This window comes from Heteronotia binoei, chromosome 7 (genome assembly GCF_032191835.1).
Source record: "Heteronotia binoei isolate CCM8104 ecotype False Entrance Well chromosome 7, APGP_CSIRO_Hbin_v1, whole genome shotgun sequence".
Taxonomy (NCBI): Eukaryota; Metazoa; Chordata; class Lepidosauria; order Squamata; family Gekkonidae; genus Heteronotia; species Heteronotia binoei.
In genome coordinates, this window is record NC_083229.1 from 73,238,161 (window position 1) to 73,250,930 (window position 12,770).

General features: G+C 43.9%; 1 protein-coding gene across 2 annotated transcripts in view; it reads left to right on the top strand.

The window, feature by feature from the left end:
- The window catches only part of CCDC178 (coiled-coil domain containing 178), a 298,788-nt gene that overhangs the window by 259,183 nt on the left and 26,835 nt on the right, over window positions 1-12,770 (top strand). The gene's annotated exons all lie outside the window — the stretch shown is intronic.

Here is a 12,770-nt window from a genome sequence, read left to right on the forward strand (position 1 = left end):
TTATTCAACATAGAGGGGGAATATCAGGTGAAATCATAGGTAAAGTTTCTGAAGTAACTCAGTATAAAACTCTGATGCACAGACTTTAGTTCATATTTTCAGGCTACTGAGAGTTTCATAAGCTTTTCAAAGTGACTTAGGATCAGAAATATGCTATGCTTTTGTTTCAGTATTTTCCAAACACTCCAATGCACTTCTTTGAACATTCATCGACTTTTTGGGTTTCCAGAAGGCTGGAGCACTCTATCTAGTACCCAAACTTTTTTCTTTAAGAAGAAGAAGAATTGCAGATTTATACCCCACCCTTCTCTCTGAAACAGAGACGCAAAGCGGCTTACAATCTCCCATGGCTTCTCCCCCCAAAACAGACACCCTGTGAGGTGGGTGGGGCTGAGAGGCTCTCACAGCAGCTGCCCTTTCAAGGACAACCTCTGCCAGAGCTATGGCTAACCCAAGGCCATTCCAGCAGGTGCAAGTGGAGGAGTGGGGAATCAAACCAGGTTCTCCCAGATAAGAGTCTACACACTTAACCACTACACCAAATTGGCTCTCTTTAAACACACCAGTACCCTTTCTTGATTTTTATCTGACTCTTAAGGTTTCACAAGGCAGTTTCTAACTACACCAGACCAGAGATCTCTCCACTTTTCAGAGCTATCTTCCTGTTTGACTGGGTAGGGAAATTCTTGTCTCACTAAAAGATCTATCCCCATTTCTGGTCTGAATGGGAATCCTCTCCTATCTACCCACTCTTCTTGCCAACATCCCCCAGTTCTCTCTCTGTGTTAAACTGCTCTCAGTCACGACTGAATTCATAGCCACCTTCAAGAGGGGTTTAGATAAAAATATGGAGCACAGGTCCATCAGTGGCTATTAGCCACAGTGTGTGTGTATATATAAAAATTTTTGCCACTGTGTGACACAGTGTTGGACTGGATAGGCCGTTGGCCTGATCCAACATGGCTTCTCTTATGTTCCTATGTTCACAATGAATTCTCCTTAGCAGCAAGTTCAGAAGTCTTTTTCTGCTCAACTAATGTTAACCAGTCAGATTCCTTGTAGCAGCCTGTCATGCAAGGCTCTCTAGCTCTGTGAAGAATTAACTCTTCACAGTCCTTTATCTGTTTACACATTACTTCTGAGCTTTTTTAAAAGTGGAGAATTGCAACTAATTTTTGTACTGACTTTTCAGGTATGTATGGCTTCATTCAGACAACACAACAAGCTATCATTAAACAACAGTCAGGCACAAACACAGTTTCCATGCTTTCCTTGCTCCTCCCACCTCTGTTGAGCAGAGTTTGACTGAAAATGTCCCAGTTTGATCAAGCTCCAGTTTGCCATGATGTTTGAATACATGTGCCACCCTCCTGAAAAATGTATCGAAGGATCAGAATCTTGGCCTATGTGAGGAAATAAACTTCAGGTTGCTTTGGTGGCTGCATTTGAATACATCAGACTGGAGTTTGATCTGACCAGGAAGTTTTCTGTCAAGCTCCATGCATGAGAAGAAGTAGAAACAGAAAAAGCACTAGGCTCACGGCCAAATTACTGCAAAAACTAAAACAAATTTATATATGAACGAACAACATGAATTCATATGCACAAATGCTGCAATTCAACAATATTGACTCGAACCAAAAGTGATTGATCATGCTATTCCACTGCCCAGAGCGAATGTCCGTATTTAAAGAGCAATCGCTCTATTCCTTCATTTTCTTTGCTTGCGTGGAATTCATGGCAACTAGATGCACAGTTCTTTATAGCAGATAGTAATTTCTAATGGTTGTTGTCCCCAAGATGAAAAATAGCGCAATGGTGAACCGGTAATCAGTCTGTTTCGCACAAATTCTTCATCTGGCACATGCACATTGAATGAGACTAAATTTCCAGTGATACAATCGCACAATTCTCTTCGAGTCAAATTTCCAAGGCTGGCGTCTCTGGCAGAATCTTGGCCTATGGGAGGAAATAAACTTCAAGTTGCTTTGGTGGCTGCATTTGAATACATCAGACTGGAGCTTGATCTGACCAGGAAGTTTTCTGTCAAGCTCCATGCATGAGAAGAAGTAGAAGCAGCAAGCAAGGCAACAAGGTGTTTTTGTGCCTGATATTTGTTTCATTGCAGCTGTTGTGTGTGATGGTGAGAGATGGTTCACACATTGTTGTTGTTTTTTTCATTAGAAAGCAATGTTTCTATAAAATATTTTCTCACAGCTAACATCATGCTAGATGGTTAAAAATGGCATCAGAGGAAGTAGCCCAGTGAATACTAGTGTTATAGGTCCAGGAGCCAGTCTTATTAAACCACCACAAGTATCCCATTTAGATTCACTCTGGAGTCTGGACGTTTCACCGTAAAGTCCAAACTACGTATTACCCTCGCATAAGCAATGCTTCTCCAACTTTTCACTGATACTGCTTTACAAAATGCAGCCACAGTTGATGCCTGTTCTTTTTCCACACAGGGAAAAAAGAATTTGGAGGGTGGAAATACGGTAGAAAACTTGCATGTGGCTTTTCCTTTGCATACTTTAGCCTCTACAGCTACATTTTGTAAAATGAAAATTTAAACAATATTGGGGTAAAGTATGTGATTTACCTTCTTGTATACTTTAGCTCTAGCACTCAAGAGAAAACAAGCAAACTACATTTCAGGTTTTGGTTTGTTTCCTCATAGTTGCTGGCAGCTGCATAATTAAATTTAGGCACTTACATATTTTGGTTGACATTAAAATGAGGAATGGGCATGAACCGTTCAGACGCTGAAGCCCAGGTTGAACTTACCCAGTTTGAGGTTTGCAAGCTGCAGATCGTAAATCATGATGGAAATGCTCAGAGAAGAAAATCCATCCAGAAACTTTCATGTGAAAAAGCTCTTGGGGATGGTCTTCTGCAGCCCCAGAAACCCCAATACAGACCTTCCCAAGCTTGACAGGCAACGTCCATCTCCTCTCTTTGCAATGAGCGCGGTGGTGGTCAATATAAGCGATGGAGCTGTGCATGTTGTCTTTGTTCATGTTGGGTATTTGGGAGTTCTGGGTGTCCTTGTGTTCACAAAAGAGCATTGCTGGTGGGCTGCAGGGGTGGGGGGAATTGCTTGATCTCCTGGCTAAAATACATACTGCCACATGAGCTTTTTCATCAACATTAGTCCATCGGGGCCCAGAAGAACTGCCTTCCCTGGATTTCCATGCTGCAAATCTCCCCCCCCCCCGTTTGTTTCTTTGCTGCAAAGGGTGTAATTGCTTTTCATTCCCCCCCCCCCCCCTCTCCTTGGGTTGCCTGCATCACTTCAGCATGACTGTTTTGGGTTCCCTCACTCTTCTACATCTCAACCCTCCCCTCTTCCCTGGGTTTTCTGCCAAAATTGTTGTGCAGTCATTGCCTTGGCTTTGCCTCCTTCTGCATCTCTAACATCCACCCTACCACTTTTTGGAGTTCTCCTGCCTTGCCTGCACTGTTCCAGAGTAGCTGCCCAGGGCTTTCTTGCTGCTCTTCCTTCAATATAACCCTCTTTCTCCTGGGGTTGCTGCCTGAGTTGTTACATGGTCATTGGCTTTGTGGATTTCCCCTTCCTGTGAACCTGCTGCCCAGCCCAGTTATCATGTTGGCCAGATGTGGAGGGTAGGTCCAGAAGGGTCAGCAGGAGGATCAGCCCTGTCCAATAATAACATTTCTTTTTAGGGGTGGGTGAGTTGGCCCAGGGAGACACAGCCACCCACAGCTGTGTGGGTAGCTTCCAGGTCCCAGGCAGGGCAGAAAAGTCAGCCCTGCCCATCTCCATTTTTGGATGGGTGAGTTGGCCTGGGAAGACATAGCCACCAGGCAGGGTGGAAGGTCAGCCCTACTGAGTAATCACATTTCTGTTTTCGGGCAGGTGGGTTGGCCCGGGAAGACATAGCCATCTGCAGCAATGTGGATTGCTCCTGGGACCCAGACAGGAGGGTTGCCCCTGCCCAGTCATCACTGAGACACCCAGCAAAGGGAGGGCAGTTGGGGCCAAGTGGCTGCAGGCACCTGCAATTTAAGGATGGCTTCTGGGCCTGGGTGACGTGGGTGGCTGGTGTGGTCTTGACCAGTGAATACATTTTCAGTCCAATGGAGGGTGGTCTGGTCTATGCACTCATGAACCCTCACCCAACATCTCTCCAAAAAGCACCTTCTTGGGGGCTCCTTGCTTGGGGGTCTGTAACTCAGACCCTGTAAATCTTACTCACATGTAACTTGTTGGGCATACCCAGGGTCCTTTTTGTATACTCCTGAACTGGCATATGACCTCTCAATAAAAGCACTGTCTGTGGGCATCTTGTTTGGGGACCTGTAACTTAGACCAAACTTGGTGGGCACATAGAGAAGAGTCAGCTGGAGATTCCCACAACTGTGGAGGCTGTAGGCTGTAGGAGGGGCAATTTTTTATTAAAGGGATTGTGAACTGGCGAGCCGGTTTGGTGTAGTAGTTAAGTGTGCGGACTCTTATCTGAAAGAACTGGGTTTGATTCCCCACTCCTCCACTTGCACCTGCTAGCATGGCCTTGGGTCAGCCATAGCTCTGCCAGAGGTTGTCCTTGAAAGGGCAGCTGCTGTGAGAGCCCTCTCCAGTCCCACCCACCTCACATGGTGTCTGTTGTGGGGGAGGAAGGTAAAGGAGATTGTGAGCCGCTCTGAGACTCTTCGGAATGGAGGGCGGGATATAAATCCATTATCTTCTTCTTCTTCTGGTTTGGGAATCAAGCTGATTCAATTCACAAATTGAATCACAATTTCCCTGTCTGTGCCCATCCCTAATTTGAACAGTGGAATATAGAAATCCAACTTCATCGTTATCATCCTCAGGAAGCTAAGCCTGTGTAGCATATTACCAAGTTGTGGCAAGGTTGATTGGCATTTTGAATAACACAGTAAAAGAGTAATTATAAACCATGGAACAGGTTTTAGGGGAAATACAGCAAAATATTTACAGTCAGGCATAATGAGCACCAAATAGGTAAACTTTGCTTTATCTGAGGATGGGAAATGTTATCTCAGTGTAGGATCATTAGATCCCATCTGCACATTCAGGATAAGCATGTAATGGGATTATACCAGTTGAGATTGTACCAGTTAGTACTCCAGGAAAATTGATAATTGATTGCATGTTTGACTGCTTTTTGATCTCAGAAGGAAGGGTGGGGGGGTGGGCTCCCTCCGGGTGTCCTGCCCCCCCAGGGAAAGTGCATGCGCAATACATCGCCTATCCTTTCCCGGTGTAGTGAACGCTGCGTGGTCACTGTCTGGCTATGCCTGGCAGATGGTCACTGCAATGGCCTCTCCTACATCACTGCATCCGTGGCAACACCTTCTTGCTGGTCCCCCCCCCATTTTCACAGAGTTTGCTACGTCATGGTGTGACCGAATGTCCGGCGGTATAACCGGATGGGCAGGTTGGGCTCACCAACCTCGCCAGCCAAGAGAAGGAAAACTCTAACATCAAGCCCAGGCAGACAGAGCTCGTTAATGTAACATCTACCACCTGGAGGACTCGCTGCCGGCGTCCCGGCTTACTGGGCCATGGCAGATGACCCCATGGTGAAAGGGTGGAGCCAGTACTGCGCACACTGTGCTTCACCTAAAAATTCCTCTGCACAGGCCTGAAGGGTATCCACATCCACAACCCACAACATACCAAGTCCTGCAGCGATGGGCAAGGGACGAAACGGCAGGTGGAAGATGCCACTGGAAGCCGCAGTCCTGATCCTGCATGTAGGCAGTTCAGGGTATTGGTCGCTTGATGCTGACCCGGAGACGAAAGCATTTTTCGGCAGCACCCTGAACGACCAAGCAGCCTTATTTAGGGACAGCACTGCTTGCTCCGTATGGAGAGGGGCCTAGAAAAGGTGGCCTAAACAAAGCTCGTCAACCCCCCCCCCAAGTTGGCTAGCCGCGGTCAATGGGCATCCTTACTTGCAGTCAAAAAATAACAACAAAGAAAAGGCATGCACCTGCCTCACAAAGTGTGCAAAGACTAAAGCTTGCGTGTTGGAACATCAGAACCATGCTTGACACAGTAGACAGTGGTCGCCCTAAACGACGCTCTGCTCTAGTTGCCCACGAACTTCTCAGGTTGAATATCGACATAGCAGCTCTCAGTGAGGTCATTTCCGAGGAAGGTAGTCTTCAAGAACACGGTGCTGGCTATACCCTCTACTGGTCGGGTAAGTCAAAGGCTGAGAGCTGCCTTTCTGGCGTTGGCTTCATGGTCAGGAACTCCATTGCCTCTAAACTCGAAAACCTGCCAACAGGTCACTCAGATCGCATCATGTCTATGCGCCTCCCACTTCAAAACAAGAAGCATGCAACACTCTTCAGTGTGTATGCCCCAACCCTTCAAGCAGATCCTGCAGAAAAGAGCAAGTTCTATGCTGATCTACGTAACCTCGTACGGAAGACCCCTACAGAGGACAAGGTGATCATCCTTGGCGACTTCAATGCCAGAGTAGGTAAAGACTCGGAAGCCTGGAAAGGAGTACTTGGCAAACATGGCATTGGCAACTGCAATGATAACGGGCGCCTCCTGCTAGAATTCTGCATGGAGCATCAGCTCACCATTACCAACACTATCTTCCAGCAGAAGAACAGTATGAAGACAACCTGGATGCACCCACGGTCCAAGCATTGGCACCTTATTGACTACATTCTGGTGCGCCAGAGAGACCTTCGAGATGTCTTACACACTCGAGTAATGCCCAGTGCAGAATGTCATACGGATCATCGTCTTGTACGCTGCAATCTCCGTCTTCACTTTAAATCTACACCCAGGAGAGGCGGTATCCCCCGGAGGAAGTTTCAGGTTGGCAGCCTTCAGTCAGCCAAAGTTAAAGCTGCCTTCCAGGCAAAACTCCAGACAAGAATTGAGGACCCCAGTCGCCTCACAGATCCTTCTCCAGAAACACTCTGAGAACACCTAAAAACTACCATCCTGTTGACCTCTGAAGAAGTCCTCGGGTTCAACACAAGAAAGAACAAGGACTGGTTTGATGAGAACAATCAAGAGATCCAAGAATTACTGGCAAAAAAGAGATCTGCCTACCAAGCACATCTTGCTCAGCCCTCCTGTCCCGGGAAAAAAGCAACCTTTCGCGCTGTATGTAGCAACCTTCAGCGCAAGCTTCGAGACATTCAGAACGAGTGGTGGACCAAGCTTGCAGAGAGAACCCAGCTATGCGCAGACACTGCTGATTTAAGAGGGTTCTACGAAGCCCTGAAGGCAGTATATGGTCCATCATATCAGGCTCAGAGTCCCCTGCATAGTGCAGACGGCCAAGTGCTCCTCACAGACAAGGCATCCATACTGAACCGGTGGTCGGAATATTTTCAGGTTCTCTTCAGTGCCAATCGCGTAGTTCAAGATTCAGCAATCCACCTCACCCCACTTCAACCAGTGAAAACAGAGATGGATGAGATCCCCACCCTAGAAGAGACTGTTAAAGCCATCAAGCAACTGAAAAGTGGCAAGGCAGCGGGAGTTGATGGAATCCCACCAGAGATCTGGAAGCATGGGGGCATAGTACTACATAGCACACTTCACAAAGTACTTGTCACCTGCTGGGAACAAGGCAAACTACCGCAGGACTTTCGCGATGCAATCATCATTACTCTACATAAGAACAAAGGGGAAAAGTCAGACTGCTCCAACTACTGGGGGATAACCCTGCTCTCCATCGCAGGCAAAATCCTTGCTAGAATACTCCTGAACAGACTGGTGCCCACCATTGCAGAAGAACTCCTCCCAGAGAGCCAGTGTGGCTTCAGGGCTAACAGGAGCACCACTGACATGGTGTTTGTTCTCAGGCAGCTCCAAGAGAAATGCAGGGAACAGAACAAGGGTCTATATGTGACTTTTGTCGACTTTACCAAAGCTTTTGATACCGTTAGCAGGAATGGCCTGTGGCAAATCTTGGAACGTTTAGGATGTCCCCCAAGGTTCCTGAGTATGGTCATCCAGCTACATGAAGACCAGCGAGGCCAAGTCAGATACAGCAACGATCTCTCGGAGCCTTTCCCAATAGGCACAGGTGTAAAGCAAGGCTGTGTTCTCGTGCCAACTCTCTTTACGATCTTCTTTAGCATGATGCTTCAAAGAGCCGCAGTAGATTTAGATGACAACGATGGTGTCTACATCCGCTATCGCACCGATGGCAGCCTGTTCAACCTGAGGCGACTAAAGGCCCACTCCAAGACAATGGAAAAACTTATCCGAGAGCTACTGTTTGCTGATGATGCTGCACTTGTCTCCCACTCGGTATCAGCTCTGCAGCATATGACGTCCTGTTTTGCAGAGGCTGCCAAGCTATTCGGCCTAGAAGTTAGTCTGAAGAAGACAGAAGTTCTCCACCAGCCTGCACCCCAGGAAGATTATCACCCTCCTTGCATCACTGTGGGTGAATCAGTTTTGAAGACAGTCCAGCAGTTCCGCTACCTGGGGTGCATCATCTCCTCAGACGCCAAGATCGACAAGGAGATTGACAATAGACTGGCAAAGGCAAACCATGCATTTGGCCGACTGCATAAAAGAGTGTGGAGCAACAAGCATCTGAAAAAAGGCACAAAGATCAATGTTTACAAAGCGGTTGTGATGACAACCCTCATCTACGGCTCCGAATCTTGGGTTTTATACCGTCATCACCTGCGACCCCTTGAGCACTTTCATCAGCGCTGCCTTCGCACCATCCTCAACATCCACTGTAGTGACTTTGTAACCAACACTAAAGTCCTCAAGCGGGCGGAGGTTACAAGCATCGAGGCATTGTTGTTGAAGACGCAGCTGCGCTGGGCAGGGCATATCTCCAGGATGGAAAACCACTGCCTTCCCAAAATTGCCCTGTATGGCAAACTTTCCACCGGCCATCGAAATAGAGGGGCACCAAAGAAGAGGTACAAGGACTCCTTGAAGAAATCCCTTGGTACCTGTTGCATTAACCATCACCAGTGGTCTGTCCTAGCCTCAGATCGCAAAGCATGGAGGCACACCAGGCTGTCTCTTCCTTTGAGAATGCACGCATAGCTGGTCTTGAGGATAAAAGGAGATTGAGGAAAAATCGTACTGCTACAGCACCAATCCCAAATCAGATTTTTCCCTGCAGCCACTGTGGCCGGACCTGCCTGTCCCGCATTGGTCTTGTCAGCCACCAGCGAGCCTGCAGCAGACGTGGACTACTGCACCTTTCTTAAATCTTCGTTCGCGAAGTCAAGCCGAGAGAGAGAGATCTCAGAAGAACTTCTTGTGCCAAGAAAACTAGTTTCTCATGGAAAAGTCTAGATTAGAACCTTTTCTGGTAATCTCCAACATTTGTTTTCTGCCAACATAAGAGTGGGCGAAGGTGAATGGTAATTTTCCCTACCACTGCCGCTCCTGCATTGTATCTGGTACTGTTCCTGGAGCTGAGAGCAAGTACCAGATTAAAGTTCTATCTTCTTTTGGAAATGTTTCCATTTGTAGTCCCAACAGAAAAGTCCCTGCAACTTTCTTTTTTTGTGTGTGTCCAAACTTTTATTTTGCAATATATTGAAGTACATTCACCTATTCAGATTCAAATATACTTCTCCAATACATTACATATTTCCTCCCCCCCCCCCCACTCTTATTCATGACCTCCGCCGGTACTTAAAACAGATTAAAAACATATTAGAGGTAAATTCACAATTATAGAATCTTAGTGAAGAAATAAGAGAGAAAAATACATATATATATATATATATATACACATATATATGTATCATTCACTAACCTTTTCACTAATAATCACTTAACACTTATTAAACACATCGCACATAAATATCAATTCAGTTCCAGGGCTTCCTCTATCTTAGTCTTATCTTAACTCTCATATATATATATTTACTACGTAGCTATGTTCTACTAATACTTTTATCACAATAGCACAGTACCTCTTTATCATTAAAAGTTCAATTAATGTTGTCATGCACTACTAAATATCTTTTCACCATTATAAAATGTTTACACAAAGAGTTATCTTTCCCTAACCCTTTCTCTATAATTCCCTTAGTGCTTATTAAACACAAAACCCAAAGTTATAAAACCAACTCCGGAATTCCAACTGTCTTGATTTTATCTTAACTCATATATACATAATTACCATATAACTATATTCTACTAATTCAGTAATCACAATTCTTCTTTATCATTTAAAGTTCAGTTAATGTTGTCATAAACCACTAAGTGGCTCTTCACCCTCCATTGTATTTCCACGTAACTTTGGAATTTACTCCAGTCTTCTTTAAACTTCTCCAAATTGTTGTCTTTTAAGATTCTAGTAAGTTTGTCCATTTCACTCCAGTTAAGAACCTTTAAGACCCAGTCCCATTTTTCAGGTATTCTGTCTTGCTTCCACATTTGCGCATACAATGTTCTCGCAGCTGAAAGCAAATACCACAACAATGTTCTGTCTTGCTTCGGGAAGCTTTCCATTTGTAATCCCACCAGAAAGACATCTGGTGCTCTCTTAATATTGTAACCCAAGATTTTCGAGATCTCCTGTTGAATCATTGACCAAAATTGTTTTGCCTTTATCGCAAGTCCACCACATGTGGTAAAAAGAACCTTCATGTTTTTTACATTTCCAACACCTATCTGAGGCTTGATTACTCATTTTTGTTAACTTTTTAGGTGTCATGTACCATCTGTACAGCATTTTGAAACAGTTCTCTTTTATGTTATAACACGTTGATATTTTCATTGAATTCTTCCATAGGTGTTCCCACGTCTCCATTTGTATTTCTTTATTAAAATTAATCGCCCATTTAATCATTTGAGGCTTCACCACCTCTTCTTCTGTAGACCATTTCAATAACAGTTTGTACATCCTTGAAATCAATTTTTCATTCTCGCCCAGCAGCATTTTCTCCATTTCTGTTTTCTCTCGTCTTATACCTGTACTTTTAATGTCTTTCTCTATCAAGCTTTTAATCTGTAACAGCTGAAACCAATCAAATTTGTCCTGCAATTCTTCAACCGATTTCATTTCAACTTTGCCCCCCTTGAACTTTAGCAGTTGTTCGTATGATGCCCATTTCCCTTCCTTTACACTTTGCGGCATACTTATTACTTCAGTTGGCACAATCCAAAGTGGTTTCCTCTCATCTCCATATTTACTATATTTTTTCCAAGTATTCAGCAAACTCCTCCTTATATAGTGATGTGAAAAAAAACCATCCATCTTCTCTTTCCCGTAGTACATATACGCATGCCAACCAAATACATTTCCATGTCCTTCTAGCGCCAATAATTTTTTGTTGATCAAAGTCATCCATTCCTTAATCCATACCAAACAGACTGCATCATGGTATAACATTAAATCAGGTAGTTGGAAGCCGCCTCTTTCTTTCGCATCTGTTAAGATTTTCATTTTGATTCTTGGTTTCTTGCCCGCCCAAATAAACTCTGAAATTTTTCTTTGCCACAGATTAAATTGTTTCTTATCTTTCACTATTGGGATAGTTTGAAATAAAAACATCATCCTTGGTAGAACATTCATTTTAATTGCAGATATCCTCCCCAGCATGGATATGTTTAGTTTATTCCATTTTAACATATCACCTTCTATTTTATGCCAGAGCTTTTCATAATTATTCTTATATAAGTCAATGTTTTTCATCGTCATCTCCACACCTAAATATTTTACCTTGGAGGCAACTTCACATTCAGTGGCATTTTGTAATTCTTTCTGTTTGTTTAGTGTCAGATTCTTAGTAAGGATTTTTGATTTTTCTTTATTGATATAAAAGCCAGCTAACTCACCATACTCTTTAATTTTCTTTAACAACAAAGGCATCACTTGTACTGGGTTCTCATTGACGAACATCACATCGTCTGCAAAGGCTCTGTATTTATAGGAAAAACCTTTCAACTTCAAACCCTCTATTTCACTATCTTCATCGATTTGAGTCAACAAGACCTCTAGGGTCATTATAAACAGCAATGGAGATAGAGGGCAACCTTGTCTAGTGCCTTTGCTAATCTTCAGTTGTTCAGTTAAGTCGGCATTCACACAAAGTTTTGCCTGTTGTTCTGTATATATTGCTTTAATCATCCTTATAAAATCATCTCCTAGATTCATTCTCTCCATAACTGCAAACATAAAGTCCCAATTAAGATTGTCAAAAGCTTTTTCCGCATCCGCAAAGAATAAGGCCACCTCCTTTTCTGGGTGTTTTTCATAATATTCAACAATGTCTATTACGTTTCTGATGTTGTCACTTATTTGCCTCCTGGGGAGAAAACCTGCTTGTTCTTCCTGAATAGAAATGTTTAAATGCTGTTTGAGTCTTTCCGCTAAAATTCTAGCAAATATTTTGTAATCATTATTCAGTAGTGAAATCGGTCTATAATTTTTAACATTTGTGGAGTCTCTTTCTTCTTTCGGTATTAATGAAATAACCGCTTCTTTCCAAGAATCTGGTACCTTCCCATCTTCTCTAATACAATTCATCAACTTTTGCATTTTGGGTACTAGTACATCCGCCAAGACTTTGTAAAATTTTGCTAAGAAGCCGTCTGGACCTGGAGCCTTGCCTAATTTCATTGAACCAATCGCTGCTTCAATTTCAACCTTCTCAATTGGCTTATTCAAGATTTTTTCGATATTATCATTCAAGGGCTTTACTTTTACTCTTTGCAGATAGGCATCAATTTTTTCTTTTTTTATCTGTTGACCTTTATATAGTTTGGCATAGAATTTAAAAAACTCCCTTTTGATTCCAGCTTGATCTAC